The 20,513-nt window shown below is 43.2% G+C and overlaps 1 protein-coding gene and 1 long non-coding RNA gene across 4 annotated transcripts in view; one reads left to right on the top strand and one right to left on the bottom strand.

Moving 5' to 3' along the window:
* Positions 1-20,513, top strand: part of LOC138300679 (transmembrane protein 150A-like) — a 645,891-nt gene that overhangs the window by 546,248 nt on the left and 79,130 nt on the right. The window lies entirely within an intron of this gene.
* Positions 1-20,513, bottom strand: part of LOC138300677 (uncharacterized) — a 59,097-nt gene that overhangs the window by 6,449 nt on the left and 32,135 nt on the right. The window contains exon 4 of the long non-coding RNA XR_011204982.1: positions 14,989-15,153. This is a non-coding gene — a long non-coding RNA (uncharacterized lncRNA). The remainder of the gene's footprint in view (positions 1-14,988; positions 15,154-20,513) is intronic.

Genomic DNA, 20,513 nt, shown 5'->3' with positions numbered 1-20,513 from the left:
CTCATTCCTATGTGATGCATGGGGTAATATACATCACATAACAGTGTTACCATCATGCAATTCAATGTCATATATCTAAAACATGCTCAATCTCTATGTATTTTGATCAAGTAATATCTAAATTACAAACAACTTTTGAATCCCCAATCTCCAACCCCGCCCCAGTCAATCATGTTGTCATTATGACAGAGGCATAATGATGTTTACAAACCAGCCATGGCAGCTAGTCCACAATCCCCTGAAGCCCACTCTGTCAAATGAGTAAGCAGTATGTTGAGTGTTCAGTTGTAAGGTGGCTCAAGGCGGTCACTTATCAGTTTTATCTTATTCAGGGGAAGTCGGATAGTGTCCCAATCATTCGTCAGTGGGTCATTACTGTTGCATCTGTTGCTGTGAGATCCGTGTACTTCTGCTCTTGACCATTTTACCGCAGTGAGCAGCCATTCTGGCACCGCCCAAGCCTTCTAACACATTACAGTGTTTGTTTGGGCGATTATTAGAGCCAGATGAATAAGCTTACAGATCTGCTGAAGTGGCTAGGGCCTGCAAAATTGGCATAGGAGATACAGAAGTGGCTCTAATTGGGATTCTTTTCCCTCTCATTTCCGCCAACACTGCCCATCTCCTGTCAGAATGCCTGAATGTTGCACACTCCAATACCATGTGATAAATGTGGGCCTGCAACTGCAATCTTACACAGCACTCATCACTGGCCCTCTGGTACATCTTATCTACCCTGTGACAGGACAGGTAAGTTTGGTGTATAAAGTTTAACTGCGTACATTTGAACCAGCCATTCCTAGCAAGCGGGCTAACACCAGCACCCAGCCCCAGACATCGTCCGATAAGTCAGTGTCCCTAGCAATGCCTCTCATTTCATTTTAGATCAGTTAGTAATGGTGTGAAAGGCAGGTGACTACACCATTTAGATCGGACACCTCATATACAGCAGCTCCCGGGAGTGAGTAGAAGTGTGAGCTAATCGGATGTCAGGGTTCATCGGGTATGGTGGGAAAGGTTTGTCTTGCAGCCTCCACTACAACTGTGTGCACCGAAAACTAGCCTGCACACAAGCTTGTTTGCTCTCTTAGACTATCAAATGTCATGAATGTGAGGTTCATCACATCCATCATGAATGTCTCTATTGTACAGATTCCCGCCTCTGTCCACAACTTTGTATCGACAGGTCCTGACAGAGCACTAAAATTGATAACCTCTGTATCAGGAGCTCAGGAGAATTAGGGACATTTCCTCCATACGCATGCTCCGAGTAGTTAGGCATTATTGGTCACAATCTCAACAGATTGTGACCAATAATGCCTAACTACTCTGAGCATGCGTAGTAGTGATCCTCGCCATGCAGTCCCACCAGCAGAAATCCTATTACTGAAACTCCCTGCTATCCTGCCTCAACCTCCAACATGTCACATCCTTAAGTTCCCACATTCATCCGTTATTGGCCAAAGCAGCTGCACAGCTAGGTAATCTTAAAATTTGTTAGGCCAGTCTCCACCGTGACAGTGGCATCATAGCCTTAGTTATGTAGATTCACTTTCTTTTCCTTGCCCAAACCAGATCTGAGAGTAGACTAGTCGGGCTAAAAAAGTATGGGGATGATCAACATCTTCACAATAGTCACTCTGCCCATTGGCAACAACAGGAGACCCCTCCAAAACTGAGTGGAGGGTCTGATGATTCACATATAAGTTAATCATCAGAATGTATCCATACTTCCAAGTATGTAAAAGTGTCAGGTGCCCATGCCAATGGAACGACCAAACCCAAAGGGGCGATCGTATGCACTGAAAAAAGGAAGGACTTGCTCCAGTTCATCTGCAGACCCGTCAAATCACCGACTTTGGATACCATCATTACCTCCACTAAGCTAGTTTATGCGTTAGCCAAATAATGTAAAGCATCATCCGCATATGTTGAAATAATGAGGTATGTAGCAGCAGAATACCCCTTTCGGTGTTGAGGAACACAACCATAGAATCTGTTTTTCCTGGGAAGACCAATCCAAGATATTTAAAAGCCTTCTAAAGTTGGTATGTGTGTTTTACCAAGAATAAACCTGTTCTGGTTGGGGCAAGATCACAAATGAAAAGTGCAAGTCAAGTGGCAAATACCTTCCCCCATTATCTTCATTCTCAGAATTGATTGAGAAGGGACAAGGGCCTGTAAGAGCAGACATCCAAAGGGACCAATCCCTGTTTCAGCAGAACAACTATGGATGCCATCTTTGTGGACACAGGAAGTCCACAGCATCAGCTGTTTTGTTGTGTTATGTGGACAACTTTGGACCAACTGCTGTCTATAAATTGAGCAAAAGTCTGTTGGTTGCCAGTCAGTCTCAAGAGTCTTACCTTTAGCAAAGAGATTATTAGCTGTATTTGATCGCCTTGGTCATTAGAAATTCACTCAACTCACTCCACTGTACTGCATTCAGTGCAGGTGAGGGGATAGGTTGTATGAATGAAACTACATCAGGATACAAAGCCCCTGAGGCTGGGTATATAGAGAGGCATAGTATGTGGCAAACTCAATGTTAATTGCTTCTTGAGTGTAGATGATATTGCCTCCCCCAGTTCTAATAGAACATTTGGGCTTTCTTTTTATGTTCTTATGTAGTAGTTAAGCCAACACCTGTCCTGCTAAAGCCCCATCAGCTTGTTGTCAGGCCAAAAACTCTTTATAATGGCCATGACAGACTCTGGCTACCAGCGCCGTAAGTTCCTTAGCAATCTCCAGTTTGTGCTTTCCTACCTCTGTTCCAGACTCTGTTTCCCTCAACTTATTCTTTATCTCTTTTTTGTTTTATATAAAATCTGTTGTGTTTACAACTTTTTGACCCTGTGTGTGGTTTTGAGGCAGACACTGTGTGTCCCCATTTTATAAGCATCCCACATAACTGAGTGATCCTCCACAGAGCTGTAATTTTTCCTAAAATAGAAATCAATGTTCATGCCCAGGTCAGTTTGGAAAACCAGATCCAGTAAAGCGTCAACTTTTAATCTCCATGTGGGGATAGTTGGTCAGGCCCCTATCTCAGTCAAAATGAATAGCAAAGGACTCTGATTAAAGTGTGTGCAGCCCAGGCATTCTGTCTCCCAGAATCCCCCAATCTTATTAAAAATGTTCAACCTATGCTTTGGGTGATAATATCAAAACTCTAGCATGTCAGAATGCAATTCTCAACAGGACTCTACTAAGCCCACAAAGTGATGAGAATGTGCCCCCCATAAGTGGTTGGATGGATCTATCTTTGGTTAATTCTATTAGTGTTGTAATCTGCACCCAATGGACGTTGTGGCTTGGGTGGCTGAACAGTAAAGATTGACGCCTTGTCTGAGGGTGCCACAGCAACCTCATATGCCAGTGGGTGATGCTAGCCCCAAGTATTGCAAAGTTGGGGGTTGTCACCTAGGAAAACTGAAGCTGTGGCTTGCGGGTTGGAATTAAACACCAAGACATGCCCTGTGACCTGCCCAGATGATGTTGAGAGGACTGCGCTCCATGGTTGAGATGGAGCTGTATTGTGAAGATTAACCCTCCCCCCTGTGTGGTGAAAGGCTGAACCAACCGCACCAAAGGAAGCCTGGAGCACCTCTGACCGCTGTTAAAGTCAGCCATGCCGTTCAGAAGAGAGCCTGGGGTTGGGGCACCTGCTTAAATCGCTGAATGCTTCCTTACTGTTGGAGCGGGTAAGAATTGATAAAGGCCTGTGGACCCCAGATGATTCACTGCTAAAGGTGCTGTGGCACCATAGACAGGGTTTACTATTTTTTAAGAGTTACAGTGGACTTTTGAGGAAGGCCTACTATTGACCGTTCCCTGGATGCAGCCACCAGTGAATGGGAAATAACCCCAACCACTTTACAAGGAAGAGGCTGGGACAGGGATTTGCCGTTGAAACACTAGAGCCCCAACCTCAAGGGAATCGTGTTATTCCAAATGTTGTAATACTTTTAGTGCGTAGTTTGAAATAAAATACTAATTGAAAATTGAAAAAAAAACAAGTATTTAACTGGACATTTATTTATTGACATTAGTGAGTGCACTTTGAGTAAACAGTTGTGTTCACTAACCAGTATCTGCACTCCCAAACCTCCCTGGCAAAGAGGGGTACTTGGACTACTTGTCCACAGCTACAACTGAACGTCAAGTACAGAAGGGTACGCCCAGGTGCTCAAAATCCATAGTAGGTCAGGCCCTGGGACATCTGGAGTAAAAGGCCTCAACCACCATGGTTGGGCCCAATACTCCTTTGGTGCCCGGTGGCCGTCTGAAAGGGGTTCTGACAGAAGGGTACTGTCTTTCTTCCCCATTTTACTCACAACAGAAAATAACGCAAACAAAATGTGTTAGCTCTTGTAATATACACAAAAACAGCTAATGCATTACATCATACGTTTTACTTAAACACCATGGCCCTGATTATGAATTGGTCGGTGTGTTCCAACCGCTGTGCAAACTCTGTGTTTGTGCAAGGGTCGAAATTGTGAGTTAGCCATTATTTAAGGCACGCAGTCATCACTGAGTACGGGAAATATCTCACCCTTTGTTAAATTTCAGTTGGACAAAGCTACTGGAATTTAACAGGAGAAAAAACAATCAGAATTTACCATACCATGCGAATTTTGGTTCAGTAAGCACCAAAATCTATATTGTAATAGTTCAAAAAACTCACCATGTGTATTACTTATTGCATCTGATATGAACCCTGTGGTATCGTTATTTAGGAGGTGCATTAAACTGCAGATGTACTCGGAATCTGGGTAAATGCAGCATAAGTGCACACACCTGAAAATTCATGCTCAGCCATCAAACATGTGAAAACACTGTCCTCCATGCCAGATTTTTAAGAATTTCAAATAGCATGAACCTAAATGAAACAGCAGGAAACCATTTCCTCTTATTTCCCACTGTTATTGTAAATTGTATTTATATAGTGCTTACTACCCCTACGAGGCATTGACTCTCTATGCAACGAGTGGCACAATACTCCAGAACACAAGTTTAGAGTTAAATAGGTGGTAGCTTAGTAAAGTGAACTTGCTCTTCCTCGTAGGATTAGTTGTGTTAAGCTTGTGGTCATGAGAGGCCATGCCTTTACTCCAGTGTTTGGATAGGGGGTAGGTTAAGTTAAGCGGTTTTGTAAAAGGGTTTAGGTTAAGTTAAGTGGATTCGTAAAAGGAAGACGCAAAATGTTATTAGGGGTATTGGTCATGTAGGCCTATTAGGGGGATGAACTGGAGAGAAATGAGACAAGACCTTGGAAAGCTTGGTTGGTAGTCCTTAGTTGACAAGTGGTTTGGAGCAAGACATGTCAGTCTGTGCGCAGGGTTTTTTTTTTACATTTTTTTTTTTTAGATCAGCTCAGACCAGCACAGGACAATCTTGAGAAAACTGCTATTCCTTATTCCACTTTCAGCAACAAGAAGGTAGAGAATGTGGCCCATCTTTATTGTCCACTACCATCAGTCACTACCGGGCTTGTAGCCCTTCTTCACTGTTGATACTCAGTGCTAAAACATTTTAGGTTGAAATTATTTCACCTTCCGCAGAGCATGCTTGCGATGGCTATTGCCAGTACTCTGCCGTTAAATCCAAAATGAAAGTAAGCACTACCAACTTGGCCTGCTGTAATTCCACACACATCACAGTAACAAGCATTTTCAATGCTAGGGGTCTCGCGTTTGCTCATGTTAGAGCTGATAGCGTTGTAAACTCATAACCCGACTTTTCACCTATCGGCAAAAGTGCATTAATGCACGTAACCCGAAAAAGTGCAATTAACTATGTAAAGCGCTCGACTTCTGCCAAGCGAAATCGCGCTATTAAATTAGCGAAAAAGTAGTCCACGAGCCGGACAGAAAACGGCGATCCTCGCATGTTTTCTGTACTTGGTCGATGCGCTCGAGGAGGGCTAGCCACCGGAAAAGGCATGACGTATGCATGCCTTAGACTAATGAAAGCAAGCAGATTTTAATAGGCAAGCCCACGAACCAATGAAAAACACGGACGTGACGTCGACAGGGCTCCGAGCCCTTTTCTAAACACTAGGTGTCTCGCTGCGATATGCATGCGCGAGCGCATGCAACGCAGGCTCGACCCTGAAAACCAGAGCACACCACTTGTCCAAACAAAGCAGTGGTGAGGCTGTCATCGCACACTCTTGTAGAATGTAAATGGCTGTGCTAACATTATGATACGACAGGTGTCTTTCACATTGCATCACCTCAGCCATCTTTATTGGCCTGTAGCAAGTTGCTGATCTCCTATCTCAGACAACTCAGCATATTCACGAGGCTCTTGAAGTGTTATCGGTTGTGCACGCTTTTGTCATGTAGACCATTTTCGTTCACCTCTGTGCCACAGCTTGTCCTGTGGCTCTTGTGTAACAGGCTAACCACATGTACATTAAACTGAGCACCAGGAATTTACAATTAACTGCCTCCCACACCAGCCCGCACAGTAGTTAGTGCTGCAATATTTTAAATACACACAGTATGGTCACTGTGGCTAGACCCTGGGTCTCCCCACTCCCATTGAGTCATGCAAAAAAGTCCTAGGCTCACTGAATCACTTCGTAACTGACTGTTGAAATACACATGTTCCCTGTCTCTTTTCTTTGAGGTAGATCTTTCCTGCTGGGAGAATGCTTTCTGTTCTATTTTCCTATATCCGTCATCCAAAATACTACTTTATATTTCAGAAAAAGACACTTTAACAACTTCTTAATTGTGTGACATGTGTCTGTCCTGTACCCACCCTCCTCACTGCAACAACAGCCAGCTTTCTAGGGGGGCCGGTAGTGCCCATTCTAAACACATCAAAAATAAAGAAAACAAGTGTATACACAGCGAACAATTGTTTAATATTCAAAAGAAGAAATATACGTTCATTTGTCACAGATACTCACAATCTGTAGTTCATCCAAAATATGTTCTAAGCTGCCCCAAGTGAAGGTGCAGTGCAAATGAACAAGTGAAAAGGTGCAAGGTGAAAGGGAAAGTGAAAAATAAAGTAACTGTTTTGGCTTACATAAGAACACCAACTTCATCAAATGTTTGGCTACCAAATGCGTACAGAAGTAGTAAACCAAAACTGTAGACGTATTGACGCTTCAGCCCTGAGCAACAACTTTTCCTTCATCAGGGTTGAAACTAAGGTAGCACCATCTCTGCGGGTGTCAAACAGTATTTCGAACACAAACATTATTTACAGTGCATGGTTCCAGATCTATAATGCTTTAATTTGCTCATTGCCCAATGGCAAATAAGAGTTAATGAAATAAAAACGATACAAGTGGTCTCTAATTCAAGCCATTTATTACTCAAAGAATGCTGAAGAAGCACTATTCTCTGAATAATGAACATTTGTGTCCTATAACATTGGGATGTTAGCTGTCAAAAAATGTTTAAAGAGTTTGCAGAATTCTGCGGATAAACAGTCTGTGCTTCCTGCAGCACAGATGGTGCATCCTGGGCCAGCTCTCTCTGCTAATATATGGTTTCTGGGGTTCAATTTTCTCAAAAGACTAAAGATCTTTCTGAACTGATTAGTGCATTCTTTATTACAGATGTGTTGCTTCACATATGATTGGCTGCAGTAGCAGTGTACATTATGTTCAGACTTCCTATCCATGTCCCAGGTAGGATGCCCACAGAAAAGGGATGATTACTGTGAGAAGTAGTTCAGCTGGTGAGAGGAACACAGCCACCAGGGTGGCAGGTAGGCACAAAAAATAGTTCATGTATAGGGGGTTCAGGAGTATTCGTTTTCCCAGAATCACAGGCAAAGAGATATGACTTGATACATTTGAAGAAGGAATTGATCACATTTGTCCCTGAGTGGGTGTTAGACACCTTGGCGGACTTGTGATGGTGTGTATTCATAGAGAACATTTTTTTTTTGCTGGATGCTGCCACTCAGTCTTTCCTATATCAGCCTTGTGGGCAAATCAGCATTTGATGTTCCTCAGATAGAGGCATTAACATCCCTAGAATGTGTGATCTCAGGACTTCTCAAGAGTAGCATTAGAAATGAGAAGCCATAGAAAGGGCAGTTATTGCATGACACTCCAAACTAAGAGTTAGAACCTGAACTGTAACTGCATTGAAATTGTCCCACGACAGAACCAGCAGAATGATGGTACTTGATAGGCAAGGCTCAAGCTGGGGTTCTTGTAAACTTGGCAGGTGGGCATACGAATGGGAAACCTGGAAGGGCCTCGCTGTCCTTCTTTACCATCATTGTCTCTTTTTGACTGAATTGCTTGTTATTCCTTATGACATTTTCAGTGTGTTTTGAAATAAACCATCTGCCGCAGACTTTCTCTCCTCTTTCCTTTTCCCAGGCTATGCACACGTTTGTGCCCAAAAAATGTCAAGAGGTCAATTTTTGCCATGACAACAAACACTTTGTGCTAGGAATGTTTTGAATAAGAGATATGTATGTGTGGTGTGATGTGATTCTGGGAGTGGAGTAATACTGGCTGTGTAGAACACAGCTTGAGGTTTAAGTGCTGTTAAAAGGATAGCCAATATTTCATTTCAACAGCTTGCTTGCTTTTCTGGTGCGCATTGGGCCATTAGGCCTATCTGGATCTGTTCCCTACAGAGGCCTCACTTCAGGAGCTGCTATTTTGGAATCTAAGTTGAATTACCCAACTGTTTCTAAGTAGCAGAGGGGGCACAGCAAGAAAGGATTCAGGCTTGTCAATAAAAAAAACACTGCTATCCACCTGTAATAGTAATATTCAAATGTTGTTGCTGATGCACAAGTAAAGTTGTAATTTTACTAGTCATAGACTTAGACCAATTTGTTGGAGTAGTTAAAAGAGGGACACGTCTCCCTTGTCACTGACGACATCTTTGGAAGTTTTGAGTGATGTATCTCTGAGGGGTAAGAGAGAGACTTAAAGGGTTTCTAGGGACAAGTTCAAGATCAGAGGGCTGGGTGGTGCTCTGATGAACAGCTGATTGGGTCAGGCTGTGAGTGCCAAGGATTGCCCCAAGGTCTCTGAGGGGACAGTGATGTCTTTTGAGGGCTTAGTAGGTATTTCCCAGGTTAGACTGAGGACAGCTAAGGGCCGGATTGGAGGATGTAGTGATCAGCTGCTGGTGACTGAAGAGAGGCTTTGGGCCTATTGAGGGCATGCTGGAGGAATCTATGGTAGCAGCGGTATAGGATTACCGCACTTCCTATGAAGTAGGGAAAGTGTGCAGAAAGGTACATATAGTAGCAGGTGAAGGCACTATGCTACCCAAACAGTGTCAGTTGTATGTGAGAGAGACTCCCACACAACCATGATATACGGAATACACCCAGAACATGGAAAATACAATTTTATCAGGGAACATAAAAAGTTGGTCCAATCAATTGACTGCAAATATGAGATTCAGTAATAGGGTGAAGCATTTAATCCGCAAATTCAAGGTAGCAAACGTCCTTCGTCTATGACAACTTTTTCAACGCTGCAAATTCAATATTGCAAACAAACATTTAGTTCATAAATATATTCAAGACAACAGCATAATAAAAGACCTGCACTCAAGTGTGCAATTGGTGGGAATAAGCACAAAACAATATATATATGGAAAAAACCTACAATTAGCTGATTGTAATTGCATCACAAGAGGCGCTTCGTGCAGAGAGTGCAAGGAGGCCCGTGTAAAGATAGCGAAAAACATGAAAGGAAGAGATAGTTCACACAATAACACCAACAGTGAGTATAATCTCATGCCACATGGTCGTAGAAAAAATGAAATTATATTGCTCTGAGGTAGACACACAACACTGATTGGTACCTGTAGAGTCAAATGTAACCACCAGAAGTAATGCATGCAGAGGGAATTCTGCAAATGCATGGTATGTACAAGGGTCCTAATTTGTGAACACACGCCTTTGTCAGACTATAAAACGGACACAATAACTAGAGAAAGAAAAGGGAAAAAGGTGAAGGTCATAATTACGAAGGTAGGTGAGGTATTTCCAAATGATAGGAGTAATCTCAGAATGAAGAGAAGTGTGCATACCTTATAGGCAAAGTAAGGCTCTCTAGGAAGCAGTCAATGCAGTATACGTGGGGAAACCATTATAAGTTTACGTATTATAATGAAAATTATAGTGGAAAGTGGATCAGAATAATGTCAGAGTGCTTATACGTGGACCAGCAGATAAAGTCTATGTGTTGTGTTGGTGGCAAAGGTCTAGCAGGCACTACCATTTTAGAAATCTTTAATAGTGTGTGTAATAGCAGAGAAATTGGACTAGTACAGCCGAGGTGTCTGGTAAAATGAGAATTGCGCACCATATTTAAAGTTTCTAATTTATTTATATTATGGATATTACTAACACACCTCCAATCATTAAAAAGGAGGAAACAGGCAGGGCAGACCACAATTAATTAAATGTGATGGTAAAACATATATTAGAACCTCTAAGGGAGTAACTTAGAAAAGGGGATATAAATAAAAAATGGTAAACGTAGCGGAAACACACGTGTGCCAAGGAAATAAGGAGTAGGTATTCAGACACTTAAAAAGGTGGATGTGAACCCAAGAAGTGGAAAGGAAACTCAGGTACAAATAAATATATCACAATGTGAACGTGAATTGATTATGAGCCATGGTCCCCCTGAGCAGCCGTAGAGGAGAACAAAGACGCAAAAGTAGAACATCCATCCAGAGACAAGGGATGAAAGTAAGTCAAAAATAAAGTACAAAAAAACTAAATAGTGAAAGAAAATTGACAAGAAAACTCAAAATGCGTGATCATTACTACAAGAAGGTACATGATATACAAGTATGGGTATGCTGATAAAAATGTATAATTAAGAACAAGTCTTATTGGGGAAGAGCGCCCAAAAAGTATAAACCGCAAAACCGTAAGTACACACTTGTAAATGCTATACAGAATGTCAAAGTGTCTGTGGCAGCAACCACATTGCACATGTTTATGAATCATCCAAAAAGACATGAAGCTCACGATACAAATTTAGTCCCTGACCGCAGTACTAAGTTTGGTGATCCAGTTAGTTTCTAGTTTGCGTAGTTCTCGACCTATGTTGCCTCCTCTTGGATTTTCTAAGGCCATTCTAATTGCATGAAACTTGATTTAAGATATCTTGCAAATTCTGTGTTCAGCGTTAAAGTGAGTTGCGAGTGGATAGTTCCCTTTACTATTCCTGATGGCACTGATGCGCTCCAGAATTCTTTCTTATAGTGGTCTTATAGTTCTTCCTATGTAGATGGGGTGGCAATGCAGTAGACCACAAATTTGGTTTTGCAATTAATTAAGGAATTGATAGTATCTTTGGTAGGAGTGTTATGTTGGAAGCATTTCAGTGCATCCAGGGGAAGTTTATTTTTATTTATTCAGGGAGTTTGGTGGTGGGCTGAAAGTGTTTGAGTAAGGATTGGGGATGTATGAAGGCAAGCCCATAGGGTTCTAGGGCTTTACTATGGGTCTTTGATTGCCTATTGTGTTTCCCTGAATGTTTTTGAGAGTTTATAAGGACCAGCTGTAGGCATGTCATAGAAAGCTGTGGGTCACTGGGAAATGAGATGACAATGTTGTTGGTGAACTGGTGACTGATGACCCTTTGGCTGGACTCTGACCCCTTTCAGGGTTGATTTATCATGTCTTAGGGATAGTTTGGTGTCTGAAGGCTTAACAGGGGCACTAATGGCCTGCTAGCTGTGTATGGACGCAGACTGAGAGCCTTTGATGGTCTGTTGTCTGAAGTTAAGTTGGTGATATTTGTAAAATTCTGAGGCTTTTTCAAGGCCGATGGAAGTTGTCTACATGCCAACAGAAGATGTCTCTGAGACATCTGGAGGATTGTTAGGATCAGATTGGGATGACTGAGACTTCGCTGAAGATTACTAAAATGATGCTGGTGTCTCAGAGGTCACACTGCATCCATGGATTATTCTGAGCACTGACTGGGGTTTGGAAAAGGTGGAACCAAATTGATTATAATTTGCACCTGAACACTAACACCACTGGATACTGGCTATTATAGCAGAAGACTGATAAACCCTGTGGTCAATGTTTTCAGCTACACCTATGGAATGTTTGTGTCCATTTGCCAAATTACAATAAAAGGAACCACCTTCATATTATCCTTGATGCACAATATATTACATGTACACACGAATCATAGAGGGCAGAATATTTGGCTGAAATTACTAGTGCAGATTTACCTCCAGGGATAGGAGATTCGAGGTCAGGAAGAATGTGCCAAGAGATAAGTTTTAACACTGGACACTTGAACTACATGTAGCTAACCCTTTTGAAAAATTGCCATTATATTTGTCTAAAATAAATTGATATTATCAATATAATATGATTGCTGCAGGAAACATTTAATCTGAGCTCCTGACCATGAAACTGTGCACTAGGGCTGGGATTACTGGTTCAAAGCTGGGAATAAATTAAACTATGTAATAAGACGTGGACCCTGTGATGGTATCTCTTGTGTTGAAAAAACTGGATGTTCATTTGCTTTTTTTTACTGAAATATGCAACTAGACAGCGTTTGTGACAGTCAATGGTGACTTTATGGCGAACTGCTACTGCATTTTAAGATTTGTAAATGGCCCAAATCTCTCATGGGCTATACAGAGAAGACTGTAGGTTTGCAGTGTTTTCTGAAGAGCTTTAATTTACAGGGGCTGCCAAAAAAAGGTAAAAGAGGAGATGATGATTTTTGATGTGGATGAAGATGTCTTGACATAGTTGCCATCTCAGTTACCACTTGTACTTTGAGTTATCTTTACAGGTTACCAGACTGCCACTGTTTTACAGACACTGGGAGACGTGGTTGTTAAAAACAGTGCTTTTTTAATCACAACTTTCAGTGTTAAATAATTGTTCAACAGAGGGGGGGGGGGGTGATCACTCGTGGCTCGCGGGGATTCCTGGGGGTGGGGCGGTGCGCGGGTGGTGGTGGATGGATGCACAGGGGAATTAATAACCTAAAATAAAATAAAAACGTACCTCAGCTCCTGCGCCACTTCTCTGCTTCGTTGACTGCAGGTACAGGCTCCCAGCCTAGCCTGTTGGCCAATACTGACACTGGTCAAAGCAGCGTCAGGATTGGCAGGGAACGCCCAGCCAGGGGGCTCCCAGGCAGACTGGGAGCCTGTGCAGGCTCTCTCCAGCCCAGCAACTGCATTGTTGGGCTGCAGAGAGCCCTGTGCGCCTGTGTGTTTGGCTGGCCTGAGACAGCCGGCCAAACACAACTGCTCTCTGAGAGAGTGCACAGTGCACTCCCCTCTGCTCGTCACCCCCAATGCCCCGCCCCTTTCACAAGGAAGGGATAATAAACACAGTTTATTATCCCTTCCTTGTGAAAGCATTTGCAGCGGTTGCTGCTGGCGGGGTGGTGTGATGCTCCTCTGCCCTTATGGGGGTGGTGCTCCTGGTGGTGATAACATATGAAGATTAGAGCAGAACTTTCTTACAAAAGTTCTAAACCAAGAGCTCTGTGCCATTCTGGAGTGTGATAAAAATGGCTCGCACTTGATGCGGACTTGGTATAGAGAGCTCTGGTTTAATGGTCTTATTGCAAGGACGAAGACACACTACCACACTAGCTGGATGCTTCAACAGAGAGAGTTCCCCCTTTCCAGTAAATGAGTTGCTGGGCAGTCTCATCTCGAGCTGTCTTTTTGTGAGGATTATATGAACCTGTGTGACCTGCATAGGTCCCTTCTTTCGAAAATTGTATCAAGTGGAGGGTTTACAGTTTTCATTTTTTCTTTTGATCGTGGCCTACTTGTACAAGTTAAAATCAGTTTAGATGGGGTGTTTAGTTAGTTATTAAACCACTCGTAGCATTCAAAATACTGATTGATATGTTACAGCCACAATTCCATACCCATTCACTCTAGGGGAATATTTCAATATGTACCCAAGATCTGGAACATGACTCCCATGCCCATGATGACAACCCCAACGCTGCTCCAATTTAGGAAAAAGTTGAAGACACCCCACCTTATTTGAAGAACAAAACATCACAATGTGTTAACAGTCCACAAACCAGCTACCTCTTCTATCACTTGTTGACTTTCTTTGACATTTTACAGCCTTGTGGCTGGGTTCACACCATAGAAATACCACATAAATTAACATCTACATATACACAAACAAGCACATTAAGTCTGTGTGTCTGTCTCTCTCTCTCTCTCTCTCTCTCTCTCTCTCTCTCTCTCTCTCTCTCTCTCTCTCTCTCCTCTCCCCCTCTCTTTCTCTCTCTCCTCTCCCCCCCCCCCCTCCCCCCCCCCCAATTAAGAAACCTAAGTCAAGCAACATTCTGGCTATCCTTACCTTGTGTAATGTGCCATGAGTCAACCTGTTTGCCAGGGAACTCTGTTGAAGTGTTAAATAAGCTTCTAATTTTTCTTATTTTCTTAAGACTGGGGCTAAAGACTGTTGACCTCGCCGAGGACACAGTTACGTGTTGGTCACTAGTAGTCTGTTTTCTAGTTCTGCCACTATACCTTTCTGTAACCGCTGTCATTATTCTTTTAATGAGATCATTGCACCACAGCTCCCTACCAAGCCTGCATTGTGGGCGAGTCATTTTATTAGACTCTGGATTGGCACTGCCCTTACTTTAATAAATTAATTGGTCCAAGTCCATCAAATGTTTTTTCAAAGTATTCTCAATGGAGAAGTCAAAGAACTTAAAATAATAAACTTCTTTACGAAGTTAGCAGCCATCCCGTACATGAGGGTCATCCGCATTCAATCCCAGTTTTGAGTTGACAACAGTTTGCATGCTTGGACCTGTCACATTGTGAATTCCAAGTATGATGTACAAGTCCAGAACTTGGTTACTCTACTGATTCTCAAATCAGACAGATCTGAATATATTCCGCCGAACAGAAAAATGGTACTGCTCAACATAATGGGTTACTCATAGTTTCCAAAATCAAATCAAATCAGGGTTTATAAAGCGCAACTACTCACCCGTAAGGGTCTCAAGGTGCTGGAGGGGTTTGTCCTTTGAGCTTCAGTTGAAGACCCAGGTCTTAAGGTCTTTCCAAATTACTGTTTTCCCAAGTTTAAAAGGGCCAACACAAACCACCTTGGTGTATATTTGAATATTTGTTGCTTTGCCTTTGAATCCTTTAGCTGAAAAACAAAAGTGTGCATATTTATTTATATATGGATGTGTGTGTATGTATATTTATCACCACTGGGTAGTTATATTTAGGGTCCTGTTTCCATAGAAAATGCATTTTTTGGTGTTGCCAATAACCTAGGCACCGTTTGCTGAATCCCCACAAAACTTTCTAAAAAAATTGTTTTTTTTTGCCTAGTTTGAGCATGGAATGTTTCAGGGTGATCCGTCAAGCAGGGACCTGGAAAAAAAGGGAGTCCAAAACACATATACCCCATTTATGTTCCCATAGGAACTTTAGACACAGTTACAGCCTAAATCGCTGAACAGGTTTGCTCCAAATTTGGCAGAAAGCTGGATCTAGGTCCAGCAAGAGTAATGTTTTTTGTATTTTGATGTGTTTGAGGGATTACTCCTAAAACAACTTTGTATATCTAGGGACGTAGAGACTTAATAGATCCCAACAGACCTCAGAATGAGATCTAATTGGCTGCCACCACCTCAACCAGGAAGTGGTGCAGCCATTTTAAGACTCAGTCCTGAGTCGAAAACAAAAGACACAAGGGGCCAGAGTAGGAATACCCTGACCCACTAGGCCTCGTGGCGGGGTCCCAGAGAGACCCCACCTGGGGCCAATTAAGATGTATTTTTTAACATTTTACCGCAAATTTGCAGGGATCAGCAAATCTGTGGCAAAAAAAAGCATGGTCTCCTGTTGTTTTTTTACCCCCCCCCACCCCAAGGGGAACAGATATTTATAGTTTGGGGGAGGGAGGTGCATGTGGCCCCCTTTCCCAGGTAATTTTGAGCCCCGGTGTCCACATCTCCTGGGGCCCGGTTGCATATGTGAAGTGGAGGGGGTCACACAGCCCACTTCCCCAGGCCACTTTCAGCCCCAGGGACCCCAGGCTCTCGCCTCATTAGTAAAGAGGAAGGGGAACACGTTCCCCCTCTCCGGGCTGTTTTCAGACCCAGGGACCCTGCAAAGTGTGAAAAGGGAGATGGGGGGCACATGCTCCCCTTCCCTGGCCTATCTCGGTCCTAGGGACCCCATCCTCTAGGGTCTGCTGTATTTGCATTAATGGCCCTGGGGACCCCATTCCCCCAGGGCTGACTCATATGCAATGTCCTGGGTTGCCCACCCCAGAACATAATGGTTTTTCTGTCCACACTGGTGTGGGCAGGGAAACCTATGTTTACTCTCGCTCAGCAGGAGCAATTTCAAATCTCACACCAAGTCTACTCCAAGCAGGCAGGAGCTTGAAAAATGCTATTGACTGCTGGGAATGGACTTTAGATCGGTTTCCCTGCCCATTGTGATGTGGGCAGAGAAATATATCTAAATATTGCTCCTATCTGCAGGGAGCAGCATTTTCAGCTGCTTCTGTGGAAGGGAACTATGCTGGCTCCTACTGGATGTGGGGTGCTGGCTGAGGCTTGTGGCTCCTCTGTTGCCCCACAGTCTTGCGGCTCCTCTGTTGCCCCACAATTTCACCCAACAAAAGTGTGGTGTGTGCCGTGGGTGAGCACTAGTGCACCCACAATTTGTTGGCTGGGCCCTGGGGGATGGAATCTCGGAGGCCCAAATTGTCCCGGGGAGGGGAGTGGCGTGTCCCCCTCCTCCCACTCAAATACGTATGCAGAACCCAGGGGATGGGGTTCTTCAAGGCGAAAGAGAGCCAGGAAGAGAGGCCACATGCCCCCTTTAACATATGCGACTGAGCCCCAGTGGATAGGGTCCCCGAGACTCATATTACCCCAGGGAGGGGCTGCCTGCATCTCCTAAAAAAAATGTGTCCCCCTCCCAATAATTTTAATTAGTGGCCCTGGTGGAGGTGGCCCAGAGGGCCATAATAGGTTCGGTGAGAGTGGCCATGCGGCTGTAAATATTTATATGAACCAGACACTGGCTCATGCTGTTTTTATTTCTCTCTCAAATAGTAGCATGGGCTCTCACTTTAAAAAAATAAAAAATGCCCAGGACCCTGCACGAATTTGCATCACCAATTACATATTAAAAAAAAATAAAAAACATGTTTTTGGCCCTTAGGGGTATCCCAATCTTTGCAACCTTATGTCTGCTTTATTACGTGTTTTCAAGGACTCAGGCCTGAGTCCTGAATCCTAAGACAGCAACCTGCCATATCCATGGACGTCGTTTCACCAAAATGCCAGAGGTAGGTGTGTCAAGGCAATGAAACCTGAAGCTAATGAGGTGAAGACCCCCTTTGTTTTCAGCATGTGCTGTGGGTGTCCTCAAATGTCAATAATTACCTCCATTGTGCCAGGGCCAGCATTATATCATGCAGGCCTCTCATATGCCAGGGATACCCTTTTATGCCAAAAATTACCTACAGTATGCTAGTGTCAGAATTTTGAAATGACTTTCATTACTGTCTTATTTCAAAGTTACCTCTAGTATGTCAGGACCAGTATTTAATCCTGCCCCCCATATGCCACAGGTTTCCTCTCTTATGTCAGGAAGTATCTCCATTGAGCTAGCTCCACAGGTGCCCCAGTGCCAACATTTTCCTCCTGTGCAAGTGAAAGATTTTTCCATGGGTGCACCCGGAGTCCAATAATTAACTCTGGTATGCCACTACCAGTATTTTACTTATGGGTGTTACTCTCTAGTATTTTATTTAAGGATTATGCCAATAATTACTAGCATCCCAGTGCCAGTATTTTGTCACAAGTGCCTGTAATTCTAACAATGCCTCCAGTTTGCTAGCAGTTATATTTATCCTGAATGCCTGTCAAACCAAGAATTACCATCAGTATACCATAGCCAATGGCAGACACTAGATTTTTACCCATGTTCGCTTACTCACTCACACTCCTTCATTCATCCTCATTTAGTTGCACTCATTCAGTATCTTGCACTCACTCACTGCTCATCCATACTCACGGACTCTTCAGTCATCCTCACTCACTACCTATCACCGACTCTTACTCACAGTTACAGATTCCCATTCACTCACTCAATCATGCTCACACGTATAGACAGATGCTCGTGAACAGACACGCTTTTGCACACTCTCTCTCTCACCCACAAGCATGCACACAACATACATTTAAAAGGTTTTTTCACTTACATCATCTGCAACTGGAGATCTCCTTCCAGCTGTTGGTGCTCTTATTTGCGATTGGTATAGTAAAACACGTGCAGAAAAAAGGATGGGGCACCAATGACTATAAGATCAGGTTGCCTTATTGTTTTTGGCAATGAGTTTGCTACCATTGATGCCAAGACTTGCAAAGGCAGTACCAGGGGTTGCAGGGGGCAAGCCAGGGGTCATAAGGGGCATGTCAGAGGTCGTAGCTGCGACCCCTAAATTAAGTCCATTGTTGATGTGGTGTCAGCCAATCGGATCTCATTTTGAGATCTGTCAGCTCAGCATATCCTCTAAGGCATGGGTACTCACAAACATTATTCCAGGGGCCAAAAGGTATTGTCTGTGATGTGACCGAGGGCCGCATGGATGCCAGCAGGGTGGCTGTACATAGGATGCACTGATATAATATAATAATGCGATGTACTAAGGTGACACAGTTCTGCATGTTAATGAAATACTCTCTGGAATTTTAAATACCTTATTAAATTTTTGCTGCAGGATGCCTTTAGAAACACATTTATTTTTAAAGTTAGCTGGTGCATTAGTTGCTTCCTTTTTTTAACTTCAATTAACCTTTAAATAAAGGCTTGTCTTTTTAGTTAACTTCCTTCTCAGTGTTAGTGCTGAGATAAGAAAGCAGCAGCCCAGTGCTCCTGACCAGGGGGCCGCATGTAAAGGTCACGAGGGCCGCACTTTGAGTATCACTGCTCTAAGGTGTGAAATTTACAATCTTTTAGGCTTAATTACTCAAAAACTAGTCGGGGTTTACACCAAATCACAAATAGCATGTTTTCTGGACCAAGAGTTAGCTTTCTGATTTGGTGTTCATCCATTTGGGCTATAACTGTTTGTAAATTTCCTTGGGATTCCCTTTTTTTCTTGGCTCACTGGAAGAATACATTTCAAACACAAGGATTCCTGTGTGTGCCGTGTTTGACCTTGTGTCATTTGGTGGAGAAGTGTTTACAGGGCTGGCCCGTCCCTGACACGAGCACCGACTCAATGGAGCGCACCCTGTTAGGGGCCATTTGGAGAAAAATATATATATAGATAGAGAGATATAGCTCCCAGTCAGCAAGAGATTTAAAAAATACTCCCACTGGCTGGGAGCAGACTTGTGTTCTGTGGTGGGGGACCCGGGGCCTATGAATGCTCAGGAAGATGGGGGCATACATTATTGTATTGATCCCCAGGGATTTGGGTCCTCTGGACTATTAAGGCTCGAGGATGGCATGGTGCATACCCCATCCCTTAGTATATAAATTTTGACCTTGGGAGATGGGGGTCCCCGGAGACTGAAGCCAATACTATGACCTGCATACCAAAGGCTGTGCCTGAGGTTGGCAGCCTGCTGGGGGTTTAGGTCCAGGGCCTGGAAGCAGGCCAAGCCCTGTGGCCAAAAAGGACAGTAGTTTGAAGGTGGTGTATAAATTATAAATTTAAGGTCTGCCTATAACTGTAGAATGTATAATTTTTGTGCATTTTAAGTTTGGTTTATATACAAAGAATACAGTTTTTCTAACTATACCTAAGTTTTAACGTTTGGCTTTTTTCAGTGAATTTTAATGGCTTTTATTTTTAAAATAAACGTTGTTTCAAATTGTAGATTGTACTGTTGTAGAATGGAGTGTTGTTAAGAGGAGTGATAGAGTACATTGTAGCACAGTGTTGTACAGTGTAGTGTCGCACAGTGACATCCCTTGTAGTAGTGTCAAGTGGTGTACAGTGAATAGAGTGGAGTGGCATAGAGTGGAAGGTTGTGGAGTGGTGTACAGTCAGTGGCGATGAGTGAAATATGGACTGGAGTTTCATAGAGGGGAGTAGTGTAGCGTGAAGTGGCATATAGTGGAGTGGTACATAGTAGAAAAGGGTAGAGTGGAGTGACGTAGGGTGGTTTTGAGTCGGCAGTAGCATGGAGTGGGAAAGTGGAAATAGGGACATTTATTTTTATGCGGCAGGGAGTTGGGTTAAGTTTATTTTTTTCTTTATTCATTTTTTTTGTTTTATTGTCATCCCCCAGTCGCCCGCCCACCCCCCAGCCACACGCCACCCTGCCACCTTAGCGAGCTGCAACTGCTATCTAGAACTCTTTTTGCCCTATAGGCCAGTCCGACCCTGTTCCCCAGTTTATGAAAATAAGTATTGTAAATGCGGAACTCTGTCAGCAAAAAACGCATCACACTTTATTTTCTTTCTTGATGCCTTTTAAACCTACAAAAGAAAAGCGCATTTTATAATGCTTGTATTTGAGTTTC

Source organism: Pleurodeles waltl, chromosome 6 (genome assembly GCF_031143425.1).
Source record: "Pleurodeles waltl isolate 20211129_DDA chromosome 6, aPleWal1.hap1.20221129, whole genome shotgun sequence".
Classification (NCBI taxonomy): Eukaryota; Metazoa; Chordata; class Amphibia; order Caudata; family Salamandridae; genus Pleurodeles; species Pleurodeles waltl.
Note: the sequence above shows the minus strand (reverse complement) of the source record. Positions and strands in the feature narration are given on the sequence as shown.